The sequence below is a fragment of the Nicotiana sylvestris genome, chromosome 4 (assembly GCF_000393655.2).
Source record: "Nicotiana sylvestris chromosome 4, ASM39365v2, whole genome shotgun sequence".
Taxonomy (NCBI): Eukaryota; Viridiplantae; Streptophyta; class Magnoliopsida; order Solanales; family Solanaceae; genus Nicotiana; species Nicotiana sylvestris.
In genome coordinates, this window is record NC_091060.1 from 44,468,734 (window position 1) to 44,485,320 (window position 16,587).

Below are 16,587 nucleotides of genomic sequence, written 5' to 3' on the forward strand. Positions count from 1 at the left end.
ACAAACCGGTGCCACGTCTCTCAAGGTCTTTTGTCAGAGCCAGTACCGAGGGGTTGCCAGTCCCGAAAATCCTAGGACCATTGATTGGCATTGATGGAGACCTGAATCAGAGTTTCGAGAGGCTATTCGCGGATATCAGCATGATAGAGGCTGGAGAAGGTTCCAGCAGAGCAGAGATACAGTTTGTGGGGCCTGAGGCCAAAACCAACAATTGGACTGTTACTCCTCTTCCTGTCCGAGGGGAGTCTTGGTAGTAAGGCTTTGATTTATGTTTTGTTTGTTCTGTTTTGTTCGGATTATTCCAGGGTGTAATCCAAATTTTACTTTTGTCTTGTAAAAGTGTGAACCCTTTTATCCCGCAAGTTTAATAAAGTTCTCTCTTTTTGTCCCATTTTAATTTTTGTTTTGTTCTTTTTCTTTCTGAACAGTTCTCTTTTTACTGGTTCTAATGACATGGCATGCACAGCGGATCTTCGACCTAGTCTAATAAATCAATCTGAATCCGACTCAATGATGCAAGAGGTCGTTTGTGACGATGAATCTGAATGTGACGAAGGTGAAGCCTTCGAAGAGATAAACCGAGAACTGTGCTAATTTGAGGAAAAACCCAAACCCAACCTAAATGACACTGAGGCTGTGAATCTAGGAGACGCTGATAACGTCCAAGAAACCAAAATCAGCATCCACATTGAGCCGAATGTCAGGGAAGAATTGGTCAAAACCCTCATGGAATTCAAAGATGTTTTTGCATGGTCATATGACGATATGCCTGGATTAAGCACCAATTTAGTGGTTCACAAATTGCCCACTGACCCGGCATACCCTCCGGTCAAGCAAAAGCTAAGGAAGTTTAAAACAGAAATGAGTGTAAAGATCAAAGAAGAGGTGATTAAGCAGTTGCAGGCGAAGGTCATTCGGGTCACTCGATATCCCGAGTGGCTGGCCAATGTGGTACCAGTTCCAAAGAAGGATGGGAAAATCAGGGTGTGCGTCGACTACCGCAACCTCAACAAAGCAAGTCCCAAGGACAATTTTCCGTTACCCAACATTCATATCTTGATCGATAATTGCACTGGGCGCGAGATCAGATCCTTTGTAGATTACTATGCGGGTTATCATCAGATCCTAATGGACGAGGAGGATGCGGAAAAAACAGCGTTTATTACACCATGGGGGACTTACTGCTATCGGGTGATGCCGTTCGGATTGAAGAACGTCGGGGCAACGTACATGCGAGCAATGACTGCTGTGTTTCATGACATGATACACAAAGAAATCGAGGTGTACGTCGATGATGTGATCACAAAGTCTTGGCGTCAGGAAGACCATGTAGCAGACCTAAGGAGATTCTTCCAAAGACTCCGAAGGTATGATATCAAGCTCAACCCGGCCAAATGCGCATTCGGGGTTCCGTCAGGAAAGTTGTTAGGATTCATTGTCAGTCGACGGGGGATTGAGTTAGACCCATCCAAAATCGAATCCATCCGAGGTTTGCCACCGCCAAAGAACAAAACAGAGGTAATGAGCTTGCTTGGTAGACTCAATTACATCAGCAGGTTCATCGCTCAACTCACAGCAACTTGTGAGCCCATATTTCGGCTGCTGAGGAAGGATGCTGCGGTAAGTTGGACGGCAAAGTGTCAAGAGGCTTTCGTCCAAATCAAAGGGTATCTGTCTAATCCACCCGTATTGGTCCCGCCTAAGCCAGTGAAGCCCTTAATTCTTTATCTGACGGTCCTGGAAAATTCATTTGGTTGTGTACTGGGGCAACATGATGACACAGGAAGGAAGGAGCAGGCCATCTACTATCTTAGCAAGAAATTCACAGTATACGAGGTCAAGTACACTCAACTCGAGAAAACATGTTGCACCCTAACTTGGGTAGCTCAGAAGTTGAAGCATTACCTGTCCTCGTATACTACTTATCTCATATCTCGTTTGGACCCATTAAAGTATATCTTCCAGAAACCTATGCCCACAGGGAGGTTGGAAAAATGGCAAATTCTGCTCACAGAGTTCAATATCGTCTATGTGACGAGGATAGCCATGAAAGCCCAGGCGCTAGCCGACCATTTGGCAGAGAATCCTGTTGATGAAAAATATGAACCCTTAAGAACGTATTTTCCCGACGAGGAGGTAATGCATACAAATGAGTTGGAGTTACCCGAGGAACCGGGTTGGAAGCTTTTCTTCGATGGAGATGCAAACGCGAAAGGGGTTGGAATAGGAGCAGTACTCATTTCTGAAATAGGACGCCATTATCCTGTTACGGCTCAACTACGCTTCTATTGCACCAATAATATGGCCGAGTATGAAGCTTGCATTCTGGGTCTGCGTTTGGCTGCTGACATGGATGTCCAAGACGTCTTGGTCTTGGGAGACTCGGACCTCTTGGTAAATCAGATTCAGGGTGAATGGGAAATGTGGGATCTAAAGCTCATACCATATCGACAATGTTTGCATGATCTGAGCAAGCGATTTCGATCAGTGAAGTTCAAACATATCCCGAGAGTTCATAACGAAGTTGCGGATGCATTGGCCACCTTAGCATCAATGTTGCACCACCCTGACAAAATGTTTGTTGATCCTCTGTACATCCAGGTCCGTGATCAACACGCTTATTGCAACGCCATAGAAGAAGAAACAGATGGCGAGCCCTGGTTTCATGATATCAAGGAATACCTCAGAATGGGGATATATCCAGAACATGCCTCTGGAGACCAAAAGAGAGCCCTTCGGCGTTTGTCGAATGGTTTCTTCCTTAGCGGAGGAGTATTGTACAAAAGAACCCCGGATTTGGGATTGTTGAGATGCATAGATGCCGGTCAAGCCACGACGGTTATGGCAGAGGTACATGCTGGAGTTTGTGGGCCACACATCAGCAGGTATGTATTGGCAAGGAAGATCCTTCGAACAGGGTGTTATTGGCTCACCATGGAACACGACTGTATCATTTTCGTGAGGAAATGCCATCAGTGCCAGATACATGGAGATCTGATTCATTTTCCTCCAACAGAGTTACATACGATGTCAGCACCCTGGCTGTTTGTAGCATGGGGCATGGATGTCATTGGACCTATCGAACCGGCAGCATCCAACGGTCATAGGTTCATTCTTGTGACCATTGATTACTTCACCAAATGGGTTGAGGCTAAAACCTTCAAGTCGGTAACCAAAAAGGCAGTGGTAGATTTTGTTCACTCCCATATCATCTGCAGATTTGGAATCCCAAAAGTGATCATCACGGATAACGGTGCGAATCTTAACAGCAGCCTGATGAGAGAGGTATGCCAACAATTCAAGATTACCCACCGCAATTCCACCCCATATCGTCCCAAGGCGAATGGAGCGGTCGAAGCAGCCAATAAGAACATCAAGAAGATACTGCGAAAGATGGTGGAAGGATCCAGACAATGGCACGAGAGATTACCCTTTGCTTTGTTGGGTTACCGCACTACCGTCCAGACTTCTATAGGTACAACTCCTTATTTGTTGGTGTACGGAACTGAGGCCGTAATACCAGCGGAGGTCGAAATTCCATCCCTCCGGATTGTCGCTAAAGCCGAGATTGATGATGATGAATGGGTCAAAGCTCGATTGGAACAGTTGAGCTTGATAGACGAGAAGAGATTGGCAGCGGTATGCCATGGTCCGCTGTATCAGAAGAGAATGGAGAGAACATATAATAAGAAGGTGCGCCCCAGGAAGTTTGAAGTAGGGCAGCAGGTATTGAAGAAGATCCTCCCACATCAGGTCGAGGCAAAAGGCAAATTCGCCCCAAATTGGCAAGGGCCTTATATCGTGACCAGAGTATTGTCCAATGGTGCTTTGTGTTTGACAGATATCGAGGGGAGATGTGTCGACATGGCTATCAATTCTGATGCAGTCAAGAGATATTATGCGTAATTTCTTTAATTATGACAATTTTTGGTTCGTTTGTTTGTATCTGGTATTTATTGGATAATGAGATGACGGAGGCAATTCTTTCTTCTATCCAAACACTTTAACCCTTGTTCCCCCTTTTGAGCCTTAAGTTATTCTTTCATACCCCTCTTTTGGAATCATTAACGGAAAAAATATGAAAAGAAAAAAAATTTTTAAGGGAAAATGAAAAAAAAAAAGAAGAAGAAGATAAAAACCACAAACCGTGGGAACTACGTTTGACCTGATTCCTCGAAGAGGATACGTAGGCGCCTCACAGCTCGGTCATAGTGTGCATCATAGTGTATATAGGATGCATAATATACATAGTGTGCATAATAGGCACAGTGTGCGTAACACACGTAGCTCAACATAAGTGTAGAAAAATAAAATTCCCCAAGCAAGAAAACTGGGGCAGAGGTTATGTTTTAAATTCCAACAAAGGTTTGATTCCAAAAGTTGTAGCAGATCACCCGTCGAAATTATTTCGTTTTTGATGAGCCTTTCTTCTATCCCCACACCAAAACCAACATCGACGTCCAAATGACCTCCCGATCAATATCCAAGAGATGCCAAGTCAGCAAAATAAAGTAGAGAATAACACACCGATCCCCAGCAAAGAAGAGGATCGTAAGACTGGGAATGAATTGATGGTCAAAGGAATCTCCAGAAGAGGGGGTCGTATCGACAACACCCCGAGTCCTCGAAAGAAATAAAATGAGAGAGTCTTATCGGTGAAAACCTTCACAGGCACCGAAAGGCGACGTAAGATGAGAGATATAAAATGAGAGAGTCTTATTGGTGAAGACCTTCACAGGCACCATAAGGCGTCGGAAGTTGAGAGAAAAGAGAGAGTCCCATTAGTGAAAACCCTTCGAAGGGCACTATGAGGCGACAAGACAGATCAACAAAAAGCGACTACATTCGCAACGAAATGGACACTCATTTATCATCCCCAGCAAGTCAGACCATCGGGCAAATCGATTGATACAAATAGACTGGGTCGAGAATCTATGGTGCACGTCATGATCAAGGGGACCAGTCATGTCCTCCAGATAAGTTCTTCTGAATTTCTTCTCCCACCAAATATTGGTTCAAAAAGATTTTCTCCTTTTTCTATCTTTTATTTCTCTTTCTAAAAAAAATTGTCTTGAAAAGGATTTTTCAAAGCTTACTACCAGAGACCGAAGGGGGATTCATCCAATGTAGGATAACACCAACCGTCCTAAAGGCTGGCCCCAGGCAATGCAGTGTTGTGCCCTGCGGTTTTGGAGGAAGTAAACTCCTAAAGGGAGTGGTTTCGGGAGTAAAAGCAGGCTCCCACAACATGTACTGTAAAGAGAAAGCAGAAAAGGGGATAAATTGAAGACCAATCCCCAGCAGGCCGAAAACCCCCAGCAAGCGATTTTGTCCACCAACCAGTTATGGGGACACAGAGCAAGAAAAAGGAAAGGGAAGGAAAAGCATCCACCGGAAAGGCACCTCTTCCCACCATAAGTGAAACTGACTAAATCCTTTTGTTTGCTGCAGGAAAATAAACATTGACGATGGAAGCAAGACGCGATGCCAGGGAAATCACCAAAACCGAGGCAGAAAATTTTCTGCCAATTGTCGAAAATTTTCTCGGAAGAACGAGGAAACAATTTTAATACATTTAAGTTCTAGGTCGCCCACCAGTAAAATGCGGGAATACATTTAAGTTCTAGGTCGCCCACCAGTAAAATGCGGGAATACATTTAAGTTCTAGGTCGCCCACCAGTATAATGCGGGAATACATTTAAGTTCTAGGTCGCCCACCAGTAAAATGCGGGAATACATTTAAGTTCTAGGTCGCCCACCAGTATAATGCGGGAATACATTTAAGTTCTAGGTCGCCCACCAGTAAAATGCGGGAATACATTTAAGTTCTAGGTCGCCCACCAGTATAATGCGGGAATACATTTAAGTTCTAGGTCGCCCACCAGTAAAATGCGAGAATACTTTTAAGTTCTAGGTCGCCCACCAGTATAATGCGGGAATACATTTAAGTTCTAGGTCGCCCACCAGTAAAATGCGGGAATACATTTATGTTCTAGGTCGCCCACCAGTATAATGCGGGAATACATTTAAGTTCTAGGTCGCCCACCAGTAAAATGCGGGAATACTTTTAAGTTCTAGGTCGCCCACCAGTAAAACGCGGGAATGCATTTCATAATTTTGCGTTTAAGCAACTTTTGTTCTTATATTACAGATTTTGGAATCAGTAACCCCACCTGAAGGCGGAAGGTTACAACAGAGATCCCCAAGCAGGAAACAATAAAATCCCCAGCACCAAGAAGCGATAGGCTACAAAGGCAAGCGCGCGATTCAGAAGGAAGAAGGAACGCGTCTCGAAAGAAGCAGCCTGGGAACGTTATAGCATGCCCAGCATAACAATTGTGATGAAGAAAGCCATACCACTGAAGAAACCACTGAAAGGTTTAAAGAAGAGGGCCATGTTCCCAGCAGATCAAGCGAAATGATGAAACTGGCATTCAGAAAAGGCGAAGGACCAGTATCATCCCCCAAGTTCACAAAATAAAGGCATCGGAGGAAAGCGCTAGCCGACAAGAAAGCAAGGCAACAAGAACAAGTTGAAGATAGATGAGATCTCATGATCCGTAGTCTAGCTTAGCTTCTTGTTTTTCCTTTCAGAACAATGTAACAAGGAGATCGTTGAGCGGTAGCATCCTGCAGCAGCATGCAATAGCGCACAACAAACAGCGAGCACCACAGTCACACGGTAGTCCCAGCTACCAAAATTTCCCGAAATACATTGACCTGATTCCTGTTCAGCCCAGGATATGTAGGAAACCTCTGAAGCAAAGGTTCGGTCAAATCTTTTTCAAAAAAAATGCTTCACACAGAGTACTCAGACGAGCAAAAATCGCCCGCTTTATCTTTGCGCGAAAACCCTTCATGTCTTCGTGCAAAGAGGGGCAGCTGTAAGCACGTGATTTTTTCTTCACGGACAACCGCTCCAAAAGAAAACAAAAATAGTGACCAGTGACCTCGCTGTACAAACCGTAATTCGGTCGTTGAAAGAAAATTCAAAAAATATATATGCATCGTTCGTTCTAGGTTGTGATTTAACTTACTTAAACATTTTAATTTGGTGTGATAATTGTGTTGAAGTGTTACATTGTTGTTTGTTTTAATTTCATTTGTTTTATTATTTATTTGTTATTTCATTTTTGTTTTAAAATTAGAGAACAAAGAAAAGAGTGATTTGGGTCCAAGAAATGAAACAAAAATAGGCCAAAAACCGGCACTCAAGTCCAGTCCAAGTCAGGCCTGCCCAAACACTGATTCAAATGACGCCGTATCAGCGTCCTTATCAGAACCGTTGATCTTACTCAAACAAACGGTCCTGATCAGCTTGATCACTTCACCTCAACGACGTCATTTCAGGCGAATTAATCTGAACCGTCCAACCCTTTGATCCAACGGACCCAGGCCTTCCCCCTAAACCCGTCAAACTTTGACCCGATCCAGCCTTACCCGGTCTCACCCACTATCAAAACCCAAACAACACCGTTTTCCCTAAGTGAATAGATCCTGGCCATAGATCTCATTTGATCCAACGGCCAGGATCTAAACCCCTAGATCATATATAAGCTTTCTATCGTACCCCACGCCCCCTATTCGAAAACCCCCCTCCACTCATCGTCTTCACCAAACACTGAAACCCCCCAAACCGTAGCAGCCGCCCTGATTTCCCTTTCACCAGAACCCAGCGGCATGAACGGCGATGACCACCTCCTGAACACCCTAGGACCACCTCACTGTCCTGAACATGGATCTGCTATCCATTGGCCTCGAATCACCTTCCTTCATCTCGAATCTTCATTTGAAAATTCGAGTCGAACTCTGACCTACACCAAACCTCACCATCTTCACACTAGACAGTCCCCTGACCTCCCTCGTGACCAAACCAAGCTTGGTTTGGTCCGAATCTACCCACAACTCTTAGAATCTCAAATCTGAGAATCCAAACCCTAGAACACAAGGACCTAAGGAATCCGGCTAGTCTTAACGGGGGTTTGAGGTCTAATAGAAATCAAGGTGTTCTCGTTTGAGAACACCCTGATTAAAGTTTGTTCGGCCTCAAATGGTCAAAGTTGAGTCAGACTTGGGTCAATTTTGTTTGGACATTTTTCGGTAAGTCTTTCTTTTCCTTTCTGTTGTATTCGAGTGGTAATCAAGTTGTTAGCATGCTTTGTTGTGATTGCTTGTTATTTCTGGTATTTTTCTTAATTCCTTCCATCTTTGTAAGGAATTTATTTGGTCGTTGGTTTGTCTGTGTATGTTCTGAATGTGTTCTGTGATATACATGATCGTCAATTAGATTAGTCGTCAAATAAGTTAATTCATATAGGTTCCCAGTAATCGAACAAAGTTGTCTGAAGTCATTCGGGACTTTGTACGTGTTGTTTATATGAACGACTGGTTATTATGTGTTACGATTAATATAGTCGAGTCGATGTATGTCGTCAATTAGTTTCAAGTAATTAATGGTAACAACTTAATTCGTTTGTTTATTTCTGCTGTGATCGTATTTGAATCCCATTAGGAACTGAATTGTATTGCCTATTGGTTTTGTTTAATTTGAATCAAAAAACATCTAGGGGGTAGGTTATAATTGGCAGTTCAGACTGTGATCTTAAATGGATGCCATGTTTACTTAGTTCAGATTGTGGGCAGCATGTGTATGGTCAGCTGTTAAGGAATTAAATAATTGGACAGCATGTGCTGTCAGATTATATTCCTGCTGCCCATACTTTGGCTAAATAAACAAGAGATTAGGACACTTTAACAACAAAAAATAGAGAGGGGCTGTCAGGGATCTCATGGGAGGTCTGGTTATTTAAAATAACTGAGTGGAAAAACAACAGGGAGGGGGAATTTTGAGTTGTCACACAAACTGTAAAGTGCTGAATTCAGGCTATAAAAGAGGCAGACCTTCCATTTAGAAGGAGGAGATTTTTTTTGGAGAAATTTTGGAGCCTGTGGAAAGGATTTTCTTAAAGGCTGGACTTTTAGTCTTCAGAAAAAAAAAGGGAGAAAAGTAGAAGGAAATTTCAGAACACTTTAACTAAGCACTGTCCAAAAACTGCATAAGAAATCCAGTTGGTTATCCTAACTGGAATTGTTATTGTTCCATTAAGAGAAGTCTTGTTCTCCTGCTGTGATTGTTACTACACTGAGCTTTCTGTGTGTTGTGGATTGAGTTTTAGTTTCCCTGATTGTCGGAACTGCACTGGTTATTTGCTGAGCTTTGTGGTTATTGGATTTTCTGTTGCTGTTACATTCGATATCTTGGGTTTCCTGCTGTCTTTCTGCTCTGTTTTCTGGGATTGTCTGTCCATTGCTCGATCACCTGTTGAGTTTCATCATTGTGGCTGTTTTGGTTGCTGCTGTGTTGTGTTGTTTACCTACTGCTGTTGTGCTTGCTGTGTATCACTCAACTGATCCTCTTCCTTCTTTTGTTCTCTATATCAGGTACACGACTAATACACTATCAATGTAATTGGAAAATTGAGCATGAATACAAAAGAAAAGACTTGAAGAATGACTTTTATACATAGATTGTTACATTAAATGTCATGTACTATATAATAATTTTCATTCCTGTTTGGATAATAGAAATAGCCTGCATGTCTAGTATATATCAATGTAGATTAGTTGAATGTTAGTTTTTATAGGTATGTTGTTTAGGTGAAAATATTCCCAATGCAATAAGTTGTATCTTAGACTTAGTTTAATTGTGTAGTATATTCTCTAATGTAGGCCAAGCATGAAAACTATCCACTACTAGTTAAGTTCTTTCCCTTCTGATAAATTGCCTCATATAACTGGTAAACCATGCTTTAAGACAAAGAACACAGAGCTTACCATCTCAACCTCACGAAGGTTGAGCCTAAGTCGAGCGAACCAGGCAGGCTCTCATCGAAAAACAGTGGCCCAGGCCCAACCGCTACTGCGTGGGTTGGGTTTGGGCCCTTAATATTTGCTCGACTGGCTATGTACGTGGTCGTGCTTCTGATTTTACGCAAGCACTCTGAATCCTGCTATAAATAACCTGCAAGCATGTAATTAACTAGGACTATCTCTGTTTTCAATTAGTAGAGACAAACGCGACAAGAAACGTAGTTGCTATAGGATATCCTTTTAAAATAAGGACGAGATGAGCCTCGACAAATAAAAACGCACAAGCTGCGGGGCCCTCATTAAATGTATATATCAAAGCATTCAGTTTCCAAGGCGGGTCGTTTAGCAAATCTCATGACCCTCCCGGAATAATAACGTGATAGCCTCTTTTAAGCGCGTATTTAATAATTTTACCTTCTTAAATTCGGGTGCACATTTATGTGACTCAAATCCAAATCTCGACGGATTTGAGATGTGTTTCTAATCACGGGTACATTGATTGTGATGTGGTTCGAGATGCGTGTCCATGACGTCTTAAATTCCTTTTAAAAATAAGAATGAGACGAGCCTCGACAAATAAAATGTACAAAGGCTGCGGGGCCCTCTAAATGTATGTATATATTAAAGTATTTAGAATTCGGGATGTGCCGTTTAACGAATTTTTACGACCTTCCCCAAAATAACAAGACGCTAGTTGCTTCTAGGCGCGCCTTTAACAATTTATCTTCAGTAATTCGGGTGCACATTTATGTGACCCAAATCCAAATCTCAACGGAGTCAAAGTGTGTCGACGACCATGGGCACATTGATTGTAACGTGATTTGAGATACATTTTTATAACGATGCAATTCTTGATAAAAATAACAGTAAATGATAAAAGCGGTTGAAAGATAAAATTTGCACATAAGTTCATATTGTATTTAAAATCAGATAATCAAGCCAAATACAACAGTTGAGCGACCGTGCTAGAACCACGGAACTCGGGAATGCCTAACACCTTCTCCCAGGTTAACAGAATTCCTTATCCGGATTTCTGGTGCGCAGACTGTAATATGGAGTCATTCTTTTCCTCGATTTCGGATTAAAATTGGTGACTTGGGACACCCTAAATCTCCCAAGTGGCGACTCTGAAACAAACAAATTAATCCCGTTTCGATTGTCCTTTAATTGGAAAAAACTCCCTTGCACCCCGATCGGGTGCGGAAAAAGGAGGTGCGACACATAGGCTTCTGGAAAATATACTTAAGTGGATCCAAGCGTGAAATGAGATAAGTAGTATATGATGACAGATAATGCTTCAATTTCTGGGCCACCCAAGTTAGGGCGCTACATGTCTTCTCGAGTTATGTGTACTTAACCTCATAGCTTGTAAACTTCTTGCTGAGATAATAGATGGCTTGCTCCTTCTTTCCTGTAATGTCGTGTTGTCCTAGTATGCAGCCAAACGAATTCTGTAGGACTGTTAGATAAAGAATTAACGGTCTCCCGGGCCCAGGTGGAACCAACACAGGTGGATTTGATAAATATCCTTTGATCTGGTCAAATGCCTCCTGACATTCTGCCGTCCATTCTACTGCAGCATCTTTCTTCAGTAGCCGAAAAATGGGTTCACAGGTTGCTGTGAGTTGTACAATAAACCTGCTGATATAATTCAACATTCCCAAAAGACTCATTACTTCTGTCTTGTTCTTCGGCGGTGGCAAATCTTGGATGGATTTGATCTTTGACGGGTCCAACTCAATGCCTCGCCGACTGACGATGAATCCCAACAACTTTCTAGATGGAACTCCAAATGCACATTTGGCCGGGTTGAGCTTAATATCGTACCTTCGAAGTCTTTGGAAAAACTTCCTTAGGTCTGCTACGTGGTTTTCCTAATTCTTGGATTTTATGATCACATCGTCCACGTATACCTCAATCTCTTTGTGTATCATGTCATGAAACACAGTAGTCATTACTCTCATGTACGTTTCCCCAGCATTCTTCAAATATGGCATTACCCGGTAGCAATAAGTCCCCCACGACGTAATGAATGCTGTCTTTTCCGCATCTTCTTCATCTATCAGAATCTGATGATACCTAGCATAGCAATCTACAAAAGACCCGATCTCACACCCGGCACAATTATCGATCAAGATGTGGATGTTGGGTAATGGAAAGTTATCCTTTGGTCTTGCCCTGTTCAGATTGCGGTAGTCGACGTACACCCTGATCTTCCCATCTTTCTTCGGCACCGGCACCATATTAGCCAACCAATCAGGATATCGAGTGACCCGAGTAACCTTTGCTTGCAGCTGCTTGGTTACTTCTTCTTTAATCTTCACACTCATGTCTGTTTTGAACTTCCTCAATTTCTATTTTACGGGAGGGCATGCCGGGTCAGTGGGCAATTTATGAACCACTAAATCAGTGCTTAATCTCGTCATGTCGTCGTATGACCATGCAAAAATATCTTTGAATTCAATGAGTTCTTTGACTAGTTCTTCCCTGATATTTGGTTCAATGTGGATGCTTATTTTAGTTTCCTTGATATCGTCTGCATCCCCTAAATTGATGGCTTCTGTGTCATTTAAGTTGGGCTTGGGTTTTTCTTCGAACTGGCTTAATTCTCTGTTTATCTCTTCAAAGGCTTCATCCTCATCGTATTCTGATTCGTCATCATAATCGACCTCTTGTACAATTAGTTTGGAATCAGATTGATCTTTTAGACTAGGTTGAAGATCCGTTATGCATGCCATGTCATTAAGACCAGTATAAAGAGAACAGTTCAGAAAAAGAAAAGAAGAAAACAAAACTAAAAATTAAAAATAAAATGAAGAAGAAACTTTTTATTTTATTGAATTATGGGATAACAAGGTTTCACACTTTGATGAACACAATAAAAATAAAAAGGAATCTGGATTACAACCCTCGAATAATCGAGAAAACAAGAAGGAAAATCATAGCCAACTACCAGGACTCCCTCCGAGTAGGAAGAGGAGTAGCTGTACAATTGTTGACATTGGCCCTAGGCCCCACAAACTGTATGTCTGCCTTACTAGAACCTTCTCCAGCTTCTATCATGTTGACATCGGCGAACAACCTTTCAAAGCCTTCATTCAAATCTCCATCTGGACCGATCAGTGGTCCGAGAACCTTCGGGACCGACAACTCTCTGATACCTGCTCCGATAAATGATCTAGATAGGCGCGAGATTGGCTTAGGGAGGACCCAAACTCTTTTCTTCAACTTGCAGGCCCGCTTTACATCCGCTGTCGTAGGCTTGAATCCCAACCCAAAAGTATCCAGGTTCTTGGGCAAGGAAACTGGCTGGACAATACCCTGCAGATCAACCCCCAAACCTTTCCCTGGTACAAATCCACTGTTTAACATTTCCGAGGCTATCATGAAGGTCGCAGCCGCTATTCTGGGAAGTGGAAGGCCCCCACCCTCAGGAATTTTGTCTACTGAGACTGCGTCAAAAACCTGATAAACCCATGGGCCCTTGTCATCGTCGGTTTCAACGAAGGGCACAATGGCATCACTGACGGCATGTGTACCGTCATCCCCGTGTACCACAATATCTTGTCTATCCCATTCAAATTTGACCATCTGATGCAGTGTAGAGGGCACTGCTTTGGCTGTGTGAATCCAGGGTCGTCCCAACAGAAGATTATACGACACCGCCACATCTATCACTTGAAATTCCATGGTGAACTCGACCGAACCAATTGTCAATTCCAGTATGATATCACCCACTGTGTCAGTACCGCCCCCATCAAAACCACGGACGTAGATACTGTTCTTATGAATCCTATCAACATTAACTTTCAGTTTGTTCAGAGTGGCCAAAGGACAGATATTGGCACTGGACCCATTATCAATCATTACTCGAGTGACCACCGAGTCTTCACATTTCATAGTCAGGTAGAGTGCTCTGTTGTGTTCTGTACCCTCTACTGGCAACTCATCATCAGAAAATGTCACTCGGTTTACCTCGAAGATTTTGTGCACTATTTTCTCCAAATGGTTCACTGAGAGCTTGTCCGGAACATGGGATTCGTTCAAAATCTTCATTAATGCTTGACAATGATCGCTTGAATGGATCAACAAGGATAGCAATGAAATCTGGGCCGGGTCTTCCTCAACTACTCTACAATGGAGTAGTACTGTGCCTTCATCTTCTTCAAAAACTCCTCTGCTTCCTCCTCCGTCACTGGCTTCTTTATTGTTACAGGATTGGCCCTTCTCAATTCTGCGGGAGCAAAACACCTTCCCGAACGAGTTAACCCCTGGGCCTCGCATACTTTTTCCACGACCTCCTTCCCCTTATGCATCGCTGTCACTTGACTGTAGCTCCATGGCACAGCTTTCTCACTTGTTATCGGCAACTACATTACTGGCCTGATAACAACTGGTTCTACGCGGGCCCCCTTCACCACCAACACTGGTGTGCTTGATACTCCCTACAGCACTACCCTGACTGACTCTGGCTTCTTCACAGCAACAGATGAACCGTTCCCCACTACCATAAATGGCTTGTAATCTACCCTTCCCAACTGTACCACTGCCTTTCCACTGGTCGGCTTTTCGCTTGGACTGGCACGAATCATCATTACAGTTTGTAAGGGTTTCTTGGGCTTCCCTCCTTCGTGCACTAATTCGATCATGTGGGCTTTATGGTGCATTGGAAATGGGTTCTCATTGATGTTGGGTGCCTCTGGTGCATGCACCTCGATCCTATTTGTGTCAATAAGATCTTGTACGACAGTCTTCAACTTCCAACACTTCTCAGTATCATGCCCGAGAGCCCCCAAACAATATTCACAGCTTACTGAGTGGTCCAAATTTTTGGGAAGGGGATTTGGCAATTTGGGCTCAACAGGACTTAATAGGCCTAACTGCCTCAACTTGTGGAACAGAGTAGTATAGGTTTCTCCCAACGGAGTGAATGTTCTCGACCTCTGCACCCTTTCGTTCCTGAAAGTCTGATTCCCACGGAAGCTTGGCCCTGAAGGATTTCTGTAGGCCCTTGGTGGTGGATATGTGTTTTGCGGAGGTGGATATGTGTTTTGTGGAGGTGGATATGTATGTTGGGGAGCCATCGCACGCCATTGCGGGCGAGCCGGAGGCTGGGTGTAAGTCTGGGCGTGATGGACGGAGAAATGTGGCTCTTGTGGTGGATAATAGAGTTGTGGAGGGTTGTATGGAGTGTGTGGATAATTTGGGTAAGGGGGTCTGGGTTGGTAACGAGGGGAAGGGCCTCTGGATCTGGACCAAGTACCTACTTCGACTGTTGCGACCTCCTCTCTCTTCTTTTTCCCGAGCGCACCTCCTGTGCCGCCTTGGATAGCCTTAGTTGTGGCCTTGATTGCCGAATAGCTCATTATCTTGTTGGACCTGAGTCCATGTTCAACCATACCACCCATTTTTACTACTTCGTTGAAAGATTTACCAACTGACGTCACTAGGTGACCGAAGTAAGTTGGCTCCAAAGTTTGTAAAAAGTAGTCCACCATTTCACCTTCCCTCATTGGTGGATCGACTCTTGCTGCTTGTTCGCTCCAACGGAATCCGAATTCCCTGAAGCTCTCTCCAGGCTTTTTCTCAAGTTTTAATAGTGTGAGACGGTCAGGGATGATCTCAAGGTTATACTGGAAGTGACCTGCAAATGCTTGTGCTAGACCGTCCCAGGTATACTATCTGCTAGGATCCTGCCTCGTGTACCATTCCAGTGCGGACCCGCTTAAACTTTGACCAAAATAAGCTATCAGCAGCTCATCCTTTTCTCCTGCCCCTCTCATCTTACTACAGAAACCTCGTAGATGTGCCATGGGATCACCATGTCCCTCATATAGATCAAACTTTGGCATCTTAAAACCTGCCGGCAATTGAACATCGGGGAAGGGACACAGATCTTTATAGGCCACACTAACTTGGCTACCCAATCCATGCATATTCCTGAAGGATTGCTCCAGGCTTTTCACTTTACGAAGCACTTCGTCTTGCTCCGGATTCTTAGTCGGCCTCTCAGTTTCTGCCGGGAGTTGAAGGTGAGGGGTGTAAGTGTATGGCTCGGGTGCTTTGAAGGTAAGTTCGGGAGGATAGTATTGGTTGTCGTGAACCTGAAACGCCGATTCATCGGATGATTTTTGCAATGTGGCGGGTGGTGGTGCCACGAAAACAGGAACAGTTGGTGGAAGAGGGTTTTGTTTGGGTGGTGAAACTTGGGGATTATAGGAAGTTTCCCCCTGATAGTATTGGGCAATGGGGAAGTTCGTTGATGGACCAGTGGAAGGGTGTTCCGGAGTCCGAGCTGGTGAGATGGTAGTAGTAGGGGCAAGGATTGGTGATGTTTGTCCCCTAGCCCAGGCTAGGTGCATCCCAGCTATCTCTTGTCTCAACCTGTCTACTTCCTCCTTCATCATTTGCATCTCTGTCTTTTCTTCCTCAACACTTTTGTCCGAACCAGACATACTTTCCGGAATGGGCCCTTTAGATCTTGTGTGGTAATGGTAATTTGCCAGAACGTTCTAACGAGCTAACTGTTTCAAAATCTCTGGATAAACAACAAACTTGTTAGTGTTAGAGTTTAACACATATTGCAATTTCACATTGGGGAATGCAATGTTCCTAGGCAGTTTAACCGTTTCTAACATGTTTTAGCTTCGACTGCATGCGTCATTCCGGCTTATGTCCTTTCTTTTATTCATTTTGCCTTTTCTTTTTTTTAGTGAT